The sequence below is a fragment of the Cuculus canorus genome, chromosome 26 (genome assembly GCF_017976375.1).
Source record: "Cuculus canorus isolate bCucCan1 chromosome 26, bCucCan1.pri, whole genome shotgun sequence".
NCBI lineage: Eukaryota > Metazoa > Chordata > Aves > Cuculiformes > Cuculidae > Cuculus > Cuculus canorus.
The window spans coordinates 4,156,722-4,172,630 of NC_071426.1; the positions used below are offsets into that span (position 1 = coordinate 4,156,722).

General features: G+C 41.9%; 1 protein-coding gene across 8 annotated transcripts in view; it reads left to right on the forward strand.

Annotated features, from left to right (window-relative positions):
* LRRTM4 (leucine rich repeat transmembrane neuronal 4) overlaps window positions 1–15,909 on the forward strand; it is a 519,233-nt gene that overhangs the window by 79,972 nt on the left and 423,352 nt on the right. For all 8 annotated transcript variants that reach the window (XM_054089009.1, XM_054049570.1, XM_054089008.1 and 5 more), the window contains exon 2: window positions 6,534–6,626. The gene's annotated coding sequence lies outside the window, so the exon portion shown is untranslated. The remainder of the gene's footprint in view (window positions 1–6,533; window positions 6,627–15,909) is intronic.

Genomic DNA, 15,909 nt, shown 5'->3' on the forward strand with positions numbered 1-15,909 from the left:
GCCTGAATTACCTCCTGATGAACAATGGAGTGTCAGTCTTTTTCTTGTAGTTATTTCCAAGACAATTTTCATCTCTGGCACTAATTTTGTGTCAAAGCTTGTACATGTATGTGGTACCTAATGGCTTTTGAATGGAAATGAACTTTAAGTGGCTATTAACAGAAATTGGCTTTGAACCTGTAATCTGCAGATAAAAGACCCCTTGAGCTGTCCAGGTCTTACAAACATCCTTTTTTTTTTTTCCTGAATATAGAGAAATATAGATAGTTTTAAACTTTGATGTACAATTATTTGCCTTATTTTTCTTTCTTTCTTGTTTATGCCTTCTGTTTCCAAGATTATGCAGCTGACTGATCTCTCTTCCCATCAAAGGAAGTTTGATGTCAATCTGTTCAGGAGCCCTGCCTGGCTCTGTGCTGTTGGTGCGATGCTTTGATTTCTACCTGGGAACTGTACAGAGGTATTCTGTGTAGGTTTCCCCAATGGTTTGGATCAGTCATTGTGGAATAGGTAGCAACTGTTTCTGCACCATCGGTGTCTTGTTTGGAAACCACGGAATTAGGTCCTTTTTGCCTTTTACTAGTACTTCTTCCCAGCCATGCTTGAGAAGGATTTGGGCATTGCGCAGGTCCTTAGCTGACTTCTGTGTCTCTGCTCTTCCATTTCTGCCCGGCTTCACATGGCATCATGGTTGTAGCTTTGGTTTTGCATACCCCATCGTAACAATTCGGGCTCAAGACTGCAAAGAACACACTAATTCAACTCAACAAAGCAGATGCAAATGCTTATCTTGACGATACATCCCTAAATCTATGCCAAGCTGTTTTTCTGGTTCAAGTCTCTTTTTTTATTGCAAGACCAGGAGCCTGAGAACATTATTCTGGATTCGTTTATGCCAACAGCAAAGTTTGATTGATTTTTTTTGTTGGTACCCATTTAGATCCTCACTGTGGAACTCTTCTTTCCTCAAAAGCTGTTTCAGTTTAATCTGAGAGATGAATTGTTGTGGAGGCTTTTGTGTTCTGACCCCACTGGCCGGGGTAGGAGTGTCGCCCTATTCTAGAACACTCATTCCACCACCTTGAGCATCTGTTTATAGATATGATGGGAGGCTCAATTTGAAAACAGGAGCACATCTGTGTGCTTGCAAGTGTCAGCAGACACAAAACTGAACTGTGAAAACACCACCTCAGCGTGACGCAGCATCCGAGTGCGTTGAAGCAGGCGATCGAGTCTGGCTGCGGAGCGTGAGCTCTAAAGCTTTTCCGAGCAGGGCTTCCGTTCTTGCTTCTCTGTGAAAATGCACACTCCTCAGTTCCACTTGGCTGGAGGGGACCTGGCGGTGGCCGTCGTTATAAAGTAATATTGATCTGCGCTAATCACGTGTGGCTGTCATCTTTCTGGGAGCTGTAGCATACAGACCTGGATGGCTGATGTGCATCTCTCCCGGCCCTGCGATGCCGACAGATGAGGGGAGGTTGCTGGGGTCACACCAGCTGACAAAATCCAGTGCCATTCTGTTGCTAAATGGCTCTTTTTTGGGTCTACTTTCTTTTTTGGGTTTTTTTTTTTGAGGGAAGAAGGATGATTGCAAAGGAAGATCAAGCAGCCTATGTTTATTATTTATATGCTTCTGTAGTAAAAGCTGAGCTGCCAAATTCAAGTGAGGGACAGAATTACAATGGAAATTAATACAGCAATTGGGTTTGGGGTGTCAGGTCTGTCTAGTTCCCTGTCATATGTTTTCCATTATTCATAGCGTCATACAGTGTTATGTATTTAGTTGGAGCTTGGTGGGTAGGCAGAATTGTGTGTCAGTGTTCTGTATAATCTTTGGTCACGACAGCCATTAATGTGATGATGGACCAATATTTGGGCTTCAATGTTCAGTATAGTTTTAAGGTTTAAAGCAAAATAAATGCTTATCTACTTTTTAAATATCATGATATTATGATTTAGGCTTGATATAAGGAAGAATTTCTTCACGATGAGGGTGGGGAGGCCCTGGCCCAGGTTGCCCAGGGAAGCTGTGGCTGCCCCATCCCTGGAGGTGTTCAAGACCAGGTTGGATGGGCCTTGGGCAGCCTGAGCCAGTGGGAGGTGTCCCTGCACATGGCACAGGGAGTGGAAATGGATGATCTTTAAGATCCCTTCCAACCTGGCCTTGAATACCTCCAGGGATGGGGCATCCACAACTTTCCTGGGCAACCTGTGCCAGTGTCTCACCACTCTCATGTGACAAAATTCTTCCTACTGTCTAATCTAAACCTACCCCCCTCCAGTTTATACCCGTTCCCCCTCGTCCTGTCACCACAAGCCTTTATGAACACTCCCTTTCAGCTTTCCTGCAGGCTGCTTACGGGTTCTGGAAGGTCGCTATAAGAGCTCCTCAGAGCATTCTCTTCTCCAGGCTGAACAACCCCAACTCTCTCAGCCTCTCCTCATACGGGAGGTTCTCCAGCCCTTGGATCATCTTTGTAGCCTCCTCTGGACCCGTTCCAGCAGTTCTGTATCTTTCTTATTGGATTGAGGATTCCAGAACTGGACACAGTACTCCAGATGAGGTCTCACAAGAGAGGAATATAGATACTTTTGTGCCTTGTGGTACTTCAGGGGCAAATCCACTACATGGGATTTAGGTATCTGCACATTGGCTATTTGTAACTTCTTTTAAGAAAGATGACTATTGCGGAAAGGAAAAGCATTCTAGAGCTATAGGAAATAATGAAAACAAAATTCTTGTGCTTTTCAAGCCCTTTTGAGCATGAGTTGAGGTTTTACGAGAGTTCTGTGTATGTGTGGGATGTAGGAGCGTACGAGTGCTCCACGAAGGCTGGCAGGAAAGGCTGGGTGAGAGGGAGAGAGAATGGGATCTTCTTAAACTGGCCTGGCTGGTGCAGGCAGCTCGCTGCTTAACCAAACCCCTTGGCAACTTGCACAAGGCTAAAATATGCCGAGGGGAACTGAACTTTCATCTTAATTTCAAATCACTACGTCGGCTTTAAGCACAAAACTGTATTTTTTAATCTAGAATAGCATTGGAAATCAGCTGGGTTTAATCTCTGGGATGAACACACGGGTCTGTGCGTAACGGCGTTAGTCCAGAGTTACTATTACCTAGCAGAAAGCGAGTTTGACAGAAACACGGGATAGCTCTCAGGTTTGTTACATCTGTCATCAATCATTTTCCCGGGTCCTTCACACCCAACACAATGTCAGTGTAACCATTACGATGTAAATGTGGCAATGCAAATTCCCCAGACCCTTATTATCAACTTCATTAGAGCTGTCCTGCCGGTATAAATGATCCCGTTTGATCTTCAGATACTCTTAAATAGTTGTGTGACTTGTTCTACTTAAAAATATTGCAGATATTCAACCTTGGCCTCAGAAAGTGACCTGGGTTTGTGTTATCTGCTTTATGCAATATTTCATGCTGTTCTGCTAAAATTAATGGGTTTTATCCTTACTGAAAAAATCAATGGAAGAGCCCACAACAGACAAGACACTGGCAATAAAGCAGAATATATACGGTTTGGAGAGAGAAGAATGTCAATAAGAGAATTGATTTTTTTGTTTCAGATTTGCAACAACCACAACAAATTACAAAATTATGAATAGCCCATTAGTTGTTTTTTTTTTTCCTCCTTTCTTTCTCGTTACATCATCTCTTGACTCTCAAACTAATTGTGTGAAGTAGGGTGTCCAAGGAGCACTGAAATTGTAGGGTTTCAAGGAAAAAATATTCTGTTCTAATCATGCATCTGCTTACTTCTGTGGTTTAAAAATTGAGAAAAGATGCTTTTTTGTTCAAAACTGCCGAATATCTGTAATATTTGAATCAACTTGTCTATTATGGGGAGGAGTCCCTTTCCAAAGGGAGCAGTCTAGGTTCTTTCAAATTTTAATTCACAGTTGATTGAAGGCAACATAAAGAGTGCTGTTGAAAATATCTATGGAAACATAGAATCCTATAACATCCTGAGCTGGAAGGAACCCACAGTAGAGTCTGACTCCTGTCCCTGCACAGGACAACCCCTGCATTCACACCGTGGGGCTGAGGGCGTTGGCCGAATTATTCTGGAATATTGTCAGCCTTGGGGCCATGGCTGCTTCCCTGGGAGATGTTCCAGTGCTCCACCACCCTCTGGGGAAGAACCTTTTCCTCATATCCAACCCAACCCTCTCCTGACACATCTTCCTGCCATTCCCTTGGGTCCAGAGAGAAGAGCTCGGCGCCTCCTCCTCTTCCTCTCCTTGTGAGGAAGCTGTAGATCCTGTAGTACTCATCCACCTGGAGCAGAACACAGACCATGACACCTGCACACAGAGAAACCCAGAGAGCTTTTACAGAAGAGTTCCCTTCCCAACACCGATTCCCCCGATCAATAAAGACAATAAAAATAAGAAAGAGTTAATATCCTCCATTTCCTTTTATTTTTTTTTCCGATTGCAGCTAGCCTGGGTGCTTGGAACATAAATACATGGCTCTTCGTTTTTAGGAGGCAGTTTAAGCCTGGATTGTTGTACTTGCCTGAAAACTGTGACAGTGGCAGGAAGCGTCTGTGAGTGCAATGGCTTACAGAGCTGGCTTTAGTATGAAGCAGTGATCATAGAATCATAGAATCACCAGGTTGGAAAAGACCTCTAAGATCATCAAGACCAACCATTCCTGTGTGCCACTGAGGTCCCTGAGCACTTCATCCACCTGTCTTTTAAATACCTCCAGGGATGGCGACTCTACCCCCTCCCTGGGCAGCTGTTCCAGTGCCCCATGACCCTTTCTGTGAAAATTTTTCTGATATCCAACCTGACCCTCCCCTGGCACAGCTCGAGGCCATTCCCCCTTGTCCTGTCCTCTGTCCCTTGGGAGAAGAGCCCAACTCCCTCCTCTCCACAACCTCCTTTCAGGCAGTTGTAGAGAGCAATAAGGTCTTCCCTCAGCCTCCTCTTCTCCAGGCTGAACAACCCCAGGTCCCTCAGCCGCTCCTCGTCAGACTTGTTCATTTGTAGCCACAATGAGATTTTATTGAAAGACTCCATAAAATGGAGCCCAGCATGCTGAACGTACCAAAATATTAGTTTAACTGCCTGTTTACAGTCCCACCATAAAAGAAAAAACATAGTCTATAAAAAGACCTCCTGAAGCAACATTTAGACCAGTGGAGGAAGGAAAGTATTGTTTAAACAGATGCCATAAATTTAATATGGTAACATTATTGCCACACAGGATTTTATTGATTATCTCTTTTCAAGTTACTTATCTAGAAATTTATTATGTCTGTTTCCACTCTTATTTAACCATGATTTCCAGAAAGCAATTATTAATGAGCTATTATCTGAGAAGTGAAGGGGAAAGTGATTTAAATAAAAGAAAGCGTCAAAGGCAAACAGAAATTACGATAATGTTGGGGTTTTGTCTCTTTTGAATGTTCTAATGAAGCAAAAAATTAGAGAGGAACTAGTTTTGGGACAGAGCTCTAGAAAGAAAGAAAGAGAGAGAGAAAGAAAGAAAGAGAGAAAGAAAGAAAGAGAGAAAGAAAGAAAGAGAGAAAGAAAGAGAAAGAGAAAGACAGAAAGAGAGAAAGAGAGAAAGAGAGAAAAAGAAAGAAAGAAAGAAAGAAAGAAAGAAAGAAAGAAAGAAAGAAAGAATCGCGCTTCTACTCTGCAATAGCGCTCTTCAGGAGGCTCTCAAGGGATGTATGACCTTATGCAGAGGCTTTCAGGGCTCCAGGGATGGGGCATCCTTTGTGCCAGGGCCTCCCCATCCTCAGACAAAAACATTTCTTCCTAAGATCTCATCTCAGTCTCCGCTCTTTCAGCTTTAAAGGCATTCCCTCTCATTCTAGTCCTGCACTCCTTGATCTAGAGTACCTCCCCAGATTCTCTGTAGCCTCCTTTCCATACGCTAAGGCTGATCTAAGGTCTCTCCAGATCCTTCTCTTCTCCAGGCTGGACAACGCCAACTCTCTCAGCCTGTCTTTGTATGGGAGGTGCTCCCACCCTCGGATCGACTCTGTGGCCTCCTCTGCACTCTCTCCAACAGCTCTACGTCTTTCCTGTGCTATGAACCTCAGAACTGGATGCCGAACTCCTGATAAGAAGTCAAACAAACTCATCAAATAACAACTAAGTTGGGTCCATAAATATTACAGTCTCGCTCCTGCGGTGCTGTTTCAGAGCAGGTACGCGAAGGGCAGGAATTATTATATCAGGACTAACCCGTGTAAACAGGGTTGTACAACAGTGCAAACCTACGCTGATAAATCCAAGTTGTGTTTTGCTATTTGGTATTTATGTGAAATAAAAGCTAATACCTGTCTTCCAGTAGCTTAAGGGAATGGGGCAAGTCAGTTCTAAGTATAGAGTGCTCCTTCTTTCATTTCCTAACCCATGTTTTGAGCAATGGTGTTAGCCTTTCTTGACATGCTTGAAAAGAAGAGAGAAAATTCTAGTCAAAATGCTAGAGCCAAACTTCAGACAAGTTTGTTCTTTCTTCACGTTGTAATATAGTGACCTCTTTTTTCCTACAGAAATAGCTGCATTCTCGTGTGAAGCATGGATGGTCAAGAAAACGGCGATCCCTCCAGCTTGCAGGAGGCGTCTTCAGAACCGCATTCTCAACTGTAAGTTTCTTCTGCTTTATTTGTTTCCTATGCTTGCTATTAAACACTCCCTTGGATATTCATTACGCTACTATGAAAAATGAATTTAATTGATGAATGAAGTCCTGCTTTGCTGCCACTTCCTTTCCATCTTCCAGTTCAAAGCTTTCGGTCTGTAACAGATGTGTCGCCAAAAGACTAAATTCATCCTCATTCAGCAGTTCCCTACAGCCTGATAGCTGTCGCTTACCTTGCCAGCCCACATAATTGTAGTTAAAACTTGGTGTTTATATAATTTTCGACCTTGCAGACAATGTAAACAAAGAGCAGGGCTGTAAAACAGAACATATACGTAACACATGTTGTTATACCCCCTCTGCAGCAGGATGGATAAACCAGAATCTGTTCCGTTCAATGAATCATTAACTTTTCTGTGCTTAGAAATTGCCATCCAACAAACTGCGGATAAATTCTGGTCTGTAAACATCTGAAAAATTGAGTTTTTGTAATGTGTATCAACAGTTCAAAAATTTATTCTTTTTTTTTCGGACAAAAATATGACAGAACAAAAAGCTGTAATCGTAGAACTTTGAAATGGTTTGAGGTTTCCTCTATAGATGTTTATACTTTTGAACACATTTATAACAGCGTCAAGGGGCAAAACGGATTTCTTTTTTATTGTGCGCTATAACTTCTCTTCCTTATAGAGAAACTAGAAAAAGCAACATTAAATACACTTTTCATGAAGAACTTCAGTTTTGCTGCAGTGATAGATGAAAACATGTTCTAATATGATCAAGTATTAAGCAATATTTGCCTACAGGAAAGCTGGGGATGGATTTGTTTGTCGGAGAATGCATTGATAAGATGAGGGGTAATGGCTTTGAGCTGAAAGAAGAGAGGCTTAGGTGAGATAACAGGAAGAAATGTTTTCTTGCGAGGGTGGTGAGGCCCTGGCCTGGGCTGCCCAGAGAGGTTGTGAACGCCCCATCCCTGGAGGGGTTCCAGGCCAGGTTGGATGGGGTTTGGAGCCCCTGATCCAGTGGGAGGTGTCCCTGCCCATGGCAGGGGTGGGACTGGATGGGCTTGGAGGTGTCTTCTGACCTAAGCCATTCTATAATAATATCCCAGTGCTGACTGATTTCAAGAATTGCTGATTTTTTTTAATTCAGCCATTATTATGGCAAATGGAACTATGATGTTCATGCTGTAAAAGCTCTCTTCGGGAATTTCAGCAACTTCATAGTCCTTATTCCTGATCACGACTAACAAAGCATCCTCTATCATTGATAGCAACTGAAAACATCTGTGAGAAAGGCTAATTCTTCCCATGTCTGAATTTGGTACATGTACTGTCATCATGTAAACAACACTGGTGTTAACAAGTTCTTAAGGATGCAGTGGTGGGAATAAATACTTTATCTAATCGAGTCTTCCAACACATTCTATTCTGGGCCAGACTTTCTTCCCTATTTAGGAGCTTTTTGACATACTGCTTTATTCTAAGCATTTCACTCAGAGCAGATAAGGAGAAATCTATTTCCTTAGGAAAAGAAAACAAATCAAAGCAAAATAATATGTAGTTCAAGACACGTCTTTCTTTCCTCTCATTGCAGATTTTGACACTCAAATGGATTAATGCTGCATTCTTTCCTCTTTTTCCTTCTTGCTCTTTTCTCAGAAGTGTGAGATATAATAATTCTAATACCTTATAGACTGTAGAAGCTCAGGTATTGTACAGTATTATGTTGACCTTTTTAGTATTCAGTATTTTGATTATGTGGTTATCCTTTTCCTACTGAAAGGTTAGCGAGATTGTAAGCAAATAATGCAGAGTAAACAACATAACAGGTCAGAATTATACAACAAAGCTACTACTACAGCTTGTAAAATGTAGGACACGCAAATGTTTGATATCTCCTTTTATCAGCTTGCCAAAGAGAACAGGAACTAAGAAGGAATAGAGTGCCATGGAGGGACAGTAAAAGTGATGATGATGATGGAGGGTTTGATCTTGTAAAGCAAGATTTAAGTGATAAAGTATGAATGTCTCAACTAAACAATATTTAAAATGGGACTATAAAAGTTATCTTGGAGCAGCTGAAAGGTACGTGCACCCACAGGGAAAGGGTGGTTTAGGGGGCTCTAAGGAAATATAACTTCCAGTAGGGGATAAAACAGCCCAAAGCAAAACTGAAGAGGAATAATTCAGCAAAATGTGAGAGATTAGGCTGTGCTATTGACTATTTGTCTACATCTTAGAGTGAGAGCAGTGTTAAGATTCTCCTGTATGGCTCCTGGTGAGATACTGCGCTGTAAGTTGTGGTTTACAAGCTGTGGATACAGGAGAGTGCCTGGAGGAAGCACGCTGCTGGGGAGTGGGGAAACCACGCTGGTCCATCTCTCAGTGTCTTACACTTTAGACCAATAAATGGGAGCTGTAAGTGATGACTTCTTTCCAGAACAAGGAGGATTTTCCTCTTTTTAAGAAAAAAAGGTGTGGACAACACAGTGTGTAAAATCACATGCCAAGAGAACATGAAATATTCCCTGGCCTGGGCTTTGTGTATCTACCTTGAAGTGGCGTGGTGTGATTACACAGTTTGCTGCCTTTGACACTGCGCTGTGACTGCTTCAGGATACCCGGTGAGCCTGACCAGTTTGCTTGGAGTCTGTTAGGGAACACAACTGCAGACCAGGATGGGGAATGACTTGGGGAGTTTCATCCAGCCTTGCGGAGCCCTCCCGCAGCACGCAGTGACGGGAACCCACCTGCGCTGGGCGGTGGTGTGAATTCAACTGATCTTTCCTGCTAAAATGCTGTAAATAAAGCTTAATAGGAGATGTGACTCTGAGCAGCAGCAGAGGGGCAGTTTCCTACCCGTTAGCTGCTCACACCCGTAGCCCCCATGTCCCGGGGGGATGCAAGGAGGTGCTGAAGCCTGCTTGCTCTCACCTTGAACAGAGATAAGCTGAATGCTGATGTAAGAAGCAGCTTTCTGCTTTCCATAGGTATGCATCTGGACATTATCCAGCTTTTTCTTAGCTCTATTTTTACATAAAAAGTTGGGTAATTATGTTAAAACACGTACCTAGAATAATGTTAGTTTAGCTGTTTCGATGAAGGATAAGGTGTTTATTGTGCTTTCCACAAGCCTGCAATTTAGCTATGGAAAATTGCCTTGGATTTGCTGGATTTAATAGTGGACGATGTTGATGTGAATGGCTGGGAGAATCAACCTCTAAAAATACATTCGTTTGCTAAATGTGAGGTCTTTGGCTCTCACTTAAAGTAAAGGGAACCAAAAATACCAAAACAGACAGACTTTCAGATTGATTTCCATTGGGGTGTCTGCTTATTAACTATCATTCTTCTGAAGAAAAGGAATTAGAAAAGCTGTAATATAAAATAGCTCTGTGTATAATGTTGAAGTCGATGATTTCGAGATACATAAACTCCATGTGTAAAGTATATACACCATGAACTTGCTCTTTGCGGGTTTAAAATGCTAAAACTCTGAAGACATTGAAGCGACATCAGTTAACACCGGGAAATGGTTTGGCCTTCTTTATCTTATTTGCTTACTTATTTCTTTAAAAAAAAAAAAAGATTTACGTACCAAACCATTCTATGAGTTTATGTTTCTTTAAACATCCTTAACAAAAGATGAAAATTGTTCTTTTTTTTCCTGTTTGAGAAGCTTTTCTGGGGCAGGGAAGAAAGTAATTCTGTTTTGTGAGTTGAATTGCCTACATGGAATTAATGAAGAGGTTTTCTTTGTGTAGGGTATGGGCATGAGCCTGGCAGCATTTTATCGTGGAAGTAAAACATGGAAATGTACCTGAAGTTGAGAGAAGCCTTAATGTATTTATTTTATTTGTTTTCCCCCTTGAAAATACCTTTCTAAAACGAGACACAATTTATATGCCTTCTCCTGGGATTTGGCCTGAAAGAAGCTTGGCTGTATTTATGTTTGGACCACAGGGGGCAAGACACGTTGTTCAGTTAAAATAAATCACTTTATGCCAGCAACCGGTCTCAGACCCACAGATTGACTATCACCATGACGGGCTCGACACGCAGCTATTGTGGGGCTTAACCTTCATATTTCATCTGCTGACCTCCCGCTGTGCGCTCGGCCTCTCTCAGTTTATTCCTCCATTCTCTTCTCCAGCGCGTGGACCGGCAGCGTGAGATGACTACGATTTGTGTTTCTATGTCTGGAGGTCTTTTGGTGTCTTTTAAAGATGCTGGTAACTCTTACTGTATTAGAACAAAATCTTTAGCACCCGTGTGGCATTTAAAACGTATTAGAGGTGTTTATATGGTGTTAGCGTGAAATTATGTGCTCTATGAATTCAGAGCTCACTTATCATGTGGTTGATTTTCATGCACATCAAAAGCATCTCTGTATGACACAGTTGACTTTAGGGCTTTTATTTCTGTCTGTGGGTTCTTGTAGGATTTTCATGTCGTCTTTTACAAGGGTTGGTTGAGAAGAGAAGGCTCAGAGGAGATCTTCTAGCAACCTTCCAGTACCTGAAGGGGCTACAGGAATGTTGGAGAGGGGCTGTCAATAAGGCTTGTGGTGATAGGATTAGGGGGAACGGGGATAAACTGGAGAGGAGCAGATTTAGACTGGACATTAGGAAGGATTTCTTCACCATGAGAGTGGTGAGACACTGGAACAGGTTACCAAGGGAAGTTGTGGCTGCCCCATCCCTGGAGGGGTTCACAGCCAGGTTGGATGGGCCTTGGGCAGCCTGAGCTAGTGGGAGGTGTCCCTGCCCATGGCAGGGAAGTTGGAACTGGATGATCTTTAAGGTCCCTTCCAACCCAAACTATTCTATGATTTTATGATTCTTCTCTGCCTTATTTGTATGTTGGTTTATTAGAGATTATTTACCTTATTTGAACATTAGAAAAAATTGCTTTACTGAAAGAACAGTGAAGCACTGGAAGAGGCTGCCCAGGGCAGTAGTGGAGTCAACATCCCCAGAGGTACTTGAAAAGCACATAGATTTGGCAATTTGGCACGTGGTTTAGCAGGCACAGTGGTGTTGGGCTGATGTTTGGACTGGATGAGCTTGGAGGTCTTTTCCAGCCTTGATGATTCTCTGATTCTACGATTCTACCTCTCCTGGGCAGAAAGCCTCATTTGCTTTGCTAAGCTGGGGTTTCCAAAGCTCGATAGCATTGGGGCATGATTTTATTATTGGTTTTGTATATCTTTTTCTTGTAGTGAGAAGTTTTCTGGATACTGAAGAAGCGACAGTGTACAGAGGGAAATCAAACATTTTCTGTAACGTGTCTTGATGTTTGTAGTGTGTGCCAGTATGAGTTGAGGTGCCGAGTGCCAGACCCGGTGTAGCCAGTAGTAGTTTGGTATCTCCAGAATGCCCATGGCATCCATCTCATCATGTCTGGAGAAAAGGAGGCCTGGGCTGGGCGCGTTCTCAGCTTAGGCTGCAAGTTCAGTGTAAATTATATTTCTGAGACTAAAAAATAAAATGTCAAGACCTGCTGATCTGCATATTCCATGTGTTCCATGCTTGGGTAGGTCTTAAAGACCAATGTCCTTTCGCCCAACGGTATCTGTTAAGTAAGGGGAGCTGGTCAGCACTGAGGCATCTTCTCTTGGTTTTAGACGTGCAAGAGCCACCTGTCCGTGAAATCCAGTCTTACTCAGTGCTTGGGAACTTCATTGGAGCTGAAGGTTTTGTTCACTGCAGTGTGTTTCAGCTCTTTTCCCTGAAAGGGAGGGCAGGCGCAGAAGGGGATAGCTGGAAAAGTACTTCAGTGGCAATTAATATGTACAACCTAACATTCCTGCCTTACAAGATAGAATTCTGTGCTCCAGGCAAGACTTGGGGATTTCAATATTTAATAAGCTCTTCTTCACAACTAGGTGATGGTGCCTAAGGAGACATAAAAGGCCATCCCAGTTTCGTTATGGCCTTGTTTGAAGTTCAGGATCTTATTAAATCACAGGGAGCAAAGTTTTAGTGGGATCATCCCAAGTCACTGCGGACTTTATGAAACAGGTTTTGTTTTGTGTTCATTCTTTTATTCGGAACTGCTGTTGCATAATATGACAAGTCTATGACTTGCTGCCCAAATGATGGTTGTAAAAGTGTCCTTCAAGTCTAAGAATCTCAAACTGCTTGAAGAATAATCATGGAAAGATTTTCTAAAGGAGAAATCGGTTAGCGGGGCTGAATGGGTTAGTGAAAAAGCTCCCCAGTTCTATATTTCAGGTTCCCATCATCATCCACTAACAGTGTATCCTTGTGTGGAAGTCTAAATCATCCTTATTACACCGCAGTTTGAAGGAATCAGCAGGTCCACTCAAGATGAATTTGCCCATTTGAATTTAGGCAGGGGTGTAGGCTTGTCACTGTGATAAATACTTAATTAACAATGTTCTATATTGCATAACGCACTTTCATTAAATTGTTTATTCACAGAAAGGGCTGTTTACCAGATCAGCAAAACAACTTCTTAATTTTGTTGAAATACCTTTAAATGAAATTCAAAATGTTTCAGAGAAACTAAAATTGATCAAGTTAATATCTTGACAATATAGTGCTTCTACTGCTGTTGCATGTTGGAAACTGCCAAAATACCTGTAATTTCTTTTCTTTGGAAAAAAGAAGAGAAATTGGAAAAAAAACCAAACCCCGAACGATTTGGTTTAACATCCCCCTCCCCAAATATTTGTATAGTACTGAAAAAATAGAGATTGAGTTGATAGTTGGGGAGTATGTTTTTACATATTTAGCAAAAAAAAAAGAGTATTAATTGATCTAACCTGAATGACAGCTGCTTCTGATGTTTGCCTCCATTGTATCCCATGGCAATGAGTCTAATTATTCTGCATGTTGAAATGTGGTTTGAATGCTCCCTCTTTCCTACCTCTATAGTTTTATCAGATCCCTTTAATTGTTAATGCTGTGAGAAACAATGAACAATCTTTTTTTCCATTTGCTGCCTCTGCTATCCGTGACGCAGGCAGCTGTGATACCAGGTCGTGTCCTTCCCAGTCGTAAGGGTTCTGATCTGAATTATCAAGGCTGATATTTCAACTCTTTTCAGCCTTCCTGGGCTGGGTAAAATGGGTTCAAGTAAATGGACGGGTTTTATAGGACTGTGAACTGGAGAACGACTCTAATTACAAAGGAGAATCGAGCCAAGACTCCACTTAAGAGAGCACTATTTGTTCAGTGGCATCTAATGGAAAAATAACTAGTGTAATGGGCTTTCCTTCCTATTATCCACTCAAGCAGTAGCCATACTGGGTGACCTTTGCCATCGGGAGTCATTTACTTGGCTCGTGTTAGAAACGAGTCTGAAACATGAAGAGGATAAAAAGTCCCTGGAAGTTAGAGGGCAAATCTCAAGAGGATTTTATCTCAGAGACTCGCACTTCCCTTTGCCCCCAAGAGCAGAATGGAAATGCAGGCAGGGTTGAACTCCAATCAGCAAGTGTTATTAATGGAAGAAAAAGCAACTTTCCCAAGACCTATGAACAATAAAAACATAGCAGAAGCTTTTGATTCAATGATAATTTCCATGACTGTGATGGTTACGCAAGTCCATTGTTTGCTCTATAACAAATCCTTTCAAGCAATTCCTTTGATTATTAATTTGAAGTGGTGTTGTCAGAAAGAGGTTCTTTGCAGTTCTGAGTTATAAGCACATACCCAAATTTTGTTTGTGTTTCCATAATCGTTAATTTTTCACTAAAATGTAATCCTAAACCAATGCCTCTGCCAGCTCTGAGCTTTGGAGAGTATCCAGGTCCTCTGGACACCGACTACACCTTTATGTGGACAACCAACAGAAAGTAGAGGACCACAGAGTGCCGCTGAATTTATTGTGGCATGGTCTTCTAAATGATCCAAATTATTCATTAGGGTAACGTGCTCTGCCAGCTGCCCGTGTTACATCGTAGAACAGAATGAACAGCGGAAATGGTGAGGTTGTAGGCATTTTTGTGGTCGGTTTGTTGTTTGCTTTTCGCAAAAGCTTGAGGCACGCTGTGGTTTTGGGATGCCACCTCCAACAGAATCGGTCTTTTTATTGGAAGACTCTTTAATCAAATAAGTTATGGCAAAGACATGACCAAAAAGAAAAGGAGTCTGCAGTTTATGCTCAATTGTTAGAGCTGGTTAGGAATTGTTCTGTGGGAATATCAATATCTTAAAATGAAAGGAACTGCATTGGAAAAAAAAAATCAACAATCCAAGGTTCATCCAAAACTAAAGCTGGTCTGTTTTTTTTTCAGTTAGAATGAAATTAAACTCTGTTAATAGGAACTGAGTAGTCAAGTTTAAGAGCCTATTCTTTGAGTGTTCTTAAGACTCCTTTTATGCTGTGGTATTATAGAAAAGCAATTTATCTGTCCTGTATTAGAGTGGGATGAATTGGCCTGTGAAGTGCCTCCTTCCTTGCTCTCTTCCCCTCTGCCTTTGAAATGGTATAGCCCAAAGAATAAAGAACCTGGATGAAATTCCATGCTTCATACAACTGAAGTCAGAGGAAAATTGAGATTTGTGTTTTTATCCTGATTTGACAGAGGGAATATTTCCTGTTGAATGTTTTGTAGGATGACAAAACCACCCGTGGTTTGTTTCTGTCTAGCGCTAAGCACATTTAATTCCCCAAGTGCTGTAGATTTATAGTGACAAAATTATGTGGGACGAGGCTTTAAGCAATGGTTAAATATTGACATCATCATCACTTCACTGGCAGGAGATTGAGGCAGAGAACTGAAGCAACTTGTCCTAGACTGCAGTGAATCAGCGTTCAAAATGAAGTTTAAATCTTCCCTAAATATTGTTTAGAGGAATATTAAAAGATACCTCTTGCTGATCTGCAAGCAAGCGAAGGTATTTATCGAGAGAGCCATAGTCCTGTGTGTGGGCCGGCTAATGTGAGGAAGAACCAACTGTTACATGCCAAGGAGCTGGGAGTAAACCTTCCTTTCTGTGGAATAAAGCAGAGAAAGAGCTGTGGTTTCCTCGATGGTCCGTGGTGAGCAGGAGTGTTACGGAAAATGTGAGAAGGAAGAGTGTCGGCAGCGTCCCAAGTAAACTTTCTGTGAGCTCAAATTCATGCTCCTTGTTAATCAGGATTTAATTCAAAGCCCCGGTCTCTCTCTTTACTTGGGTATGCATGCCGTTTCCTCTACTAACGAGCTACATAGTCTGTGTAAAATTGCCTACATTAAAGCAGTTCTGAAAATCCAGCTGCTTTTCCCATACCTGAATCCCTCAGTTAAACAGGCTGTGGATCTGTCTT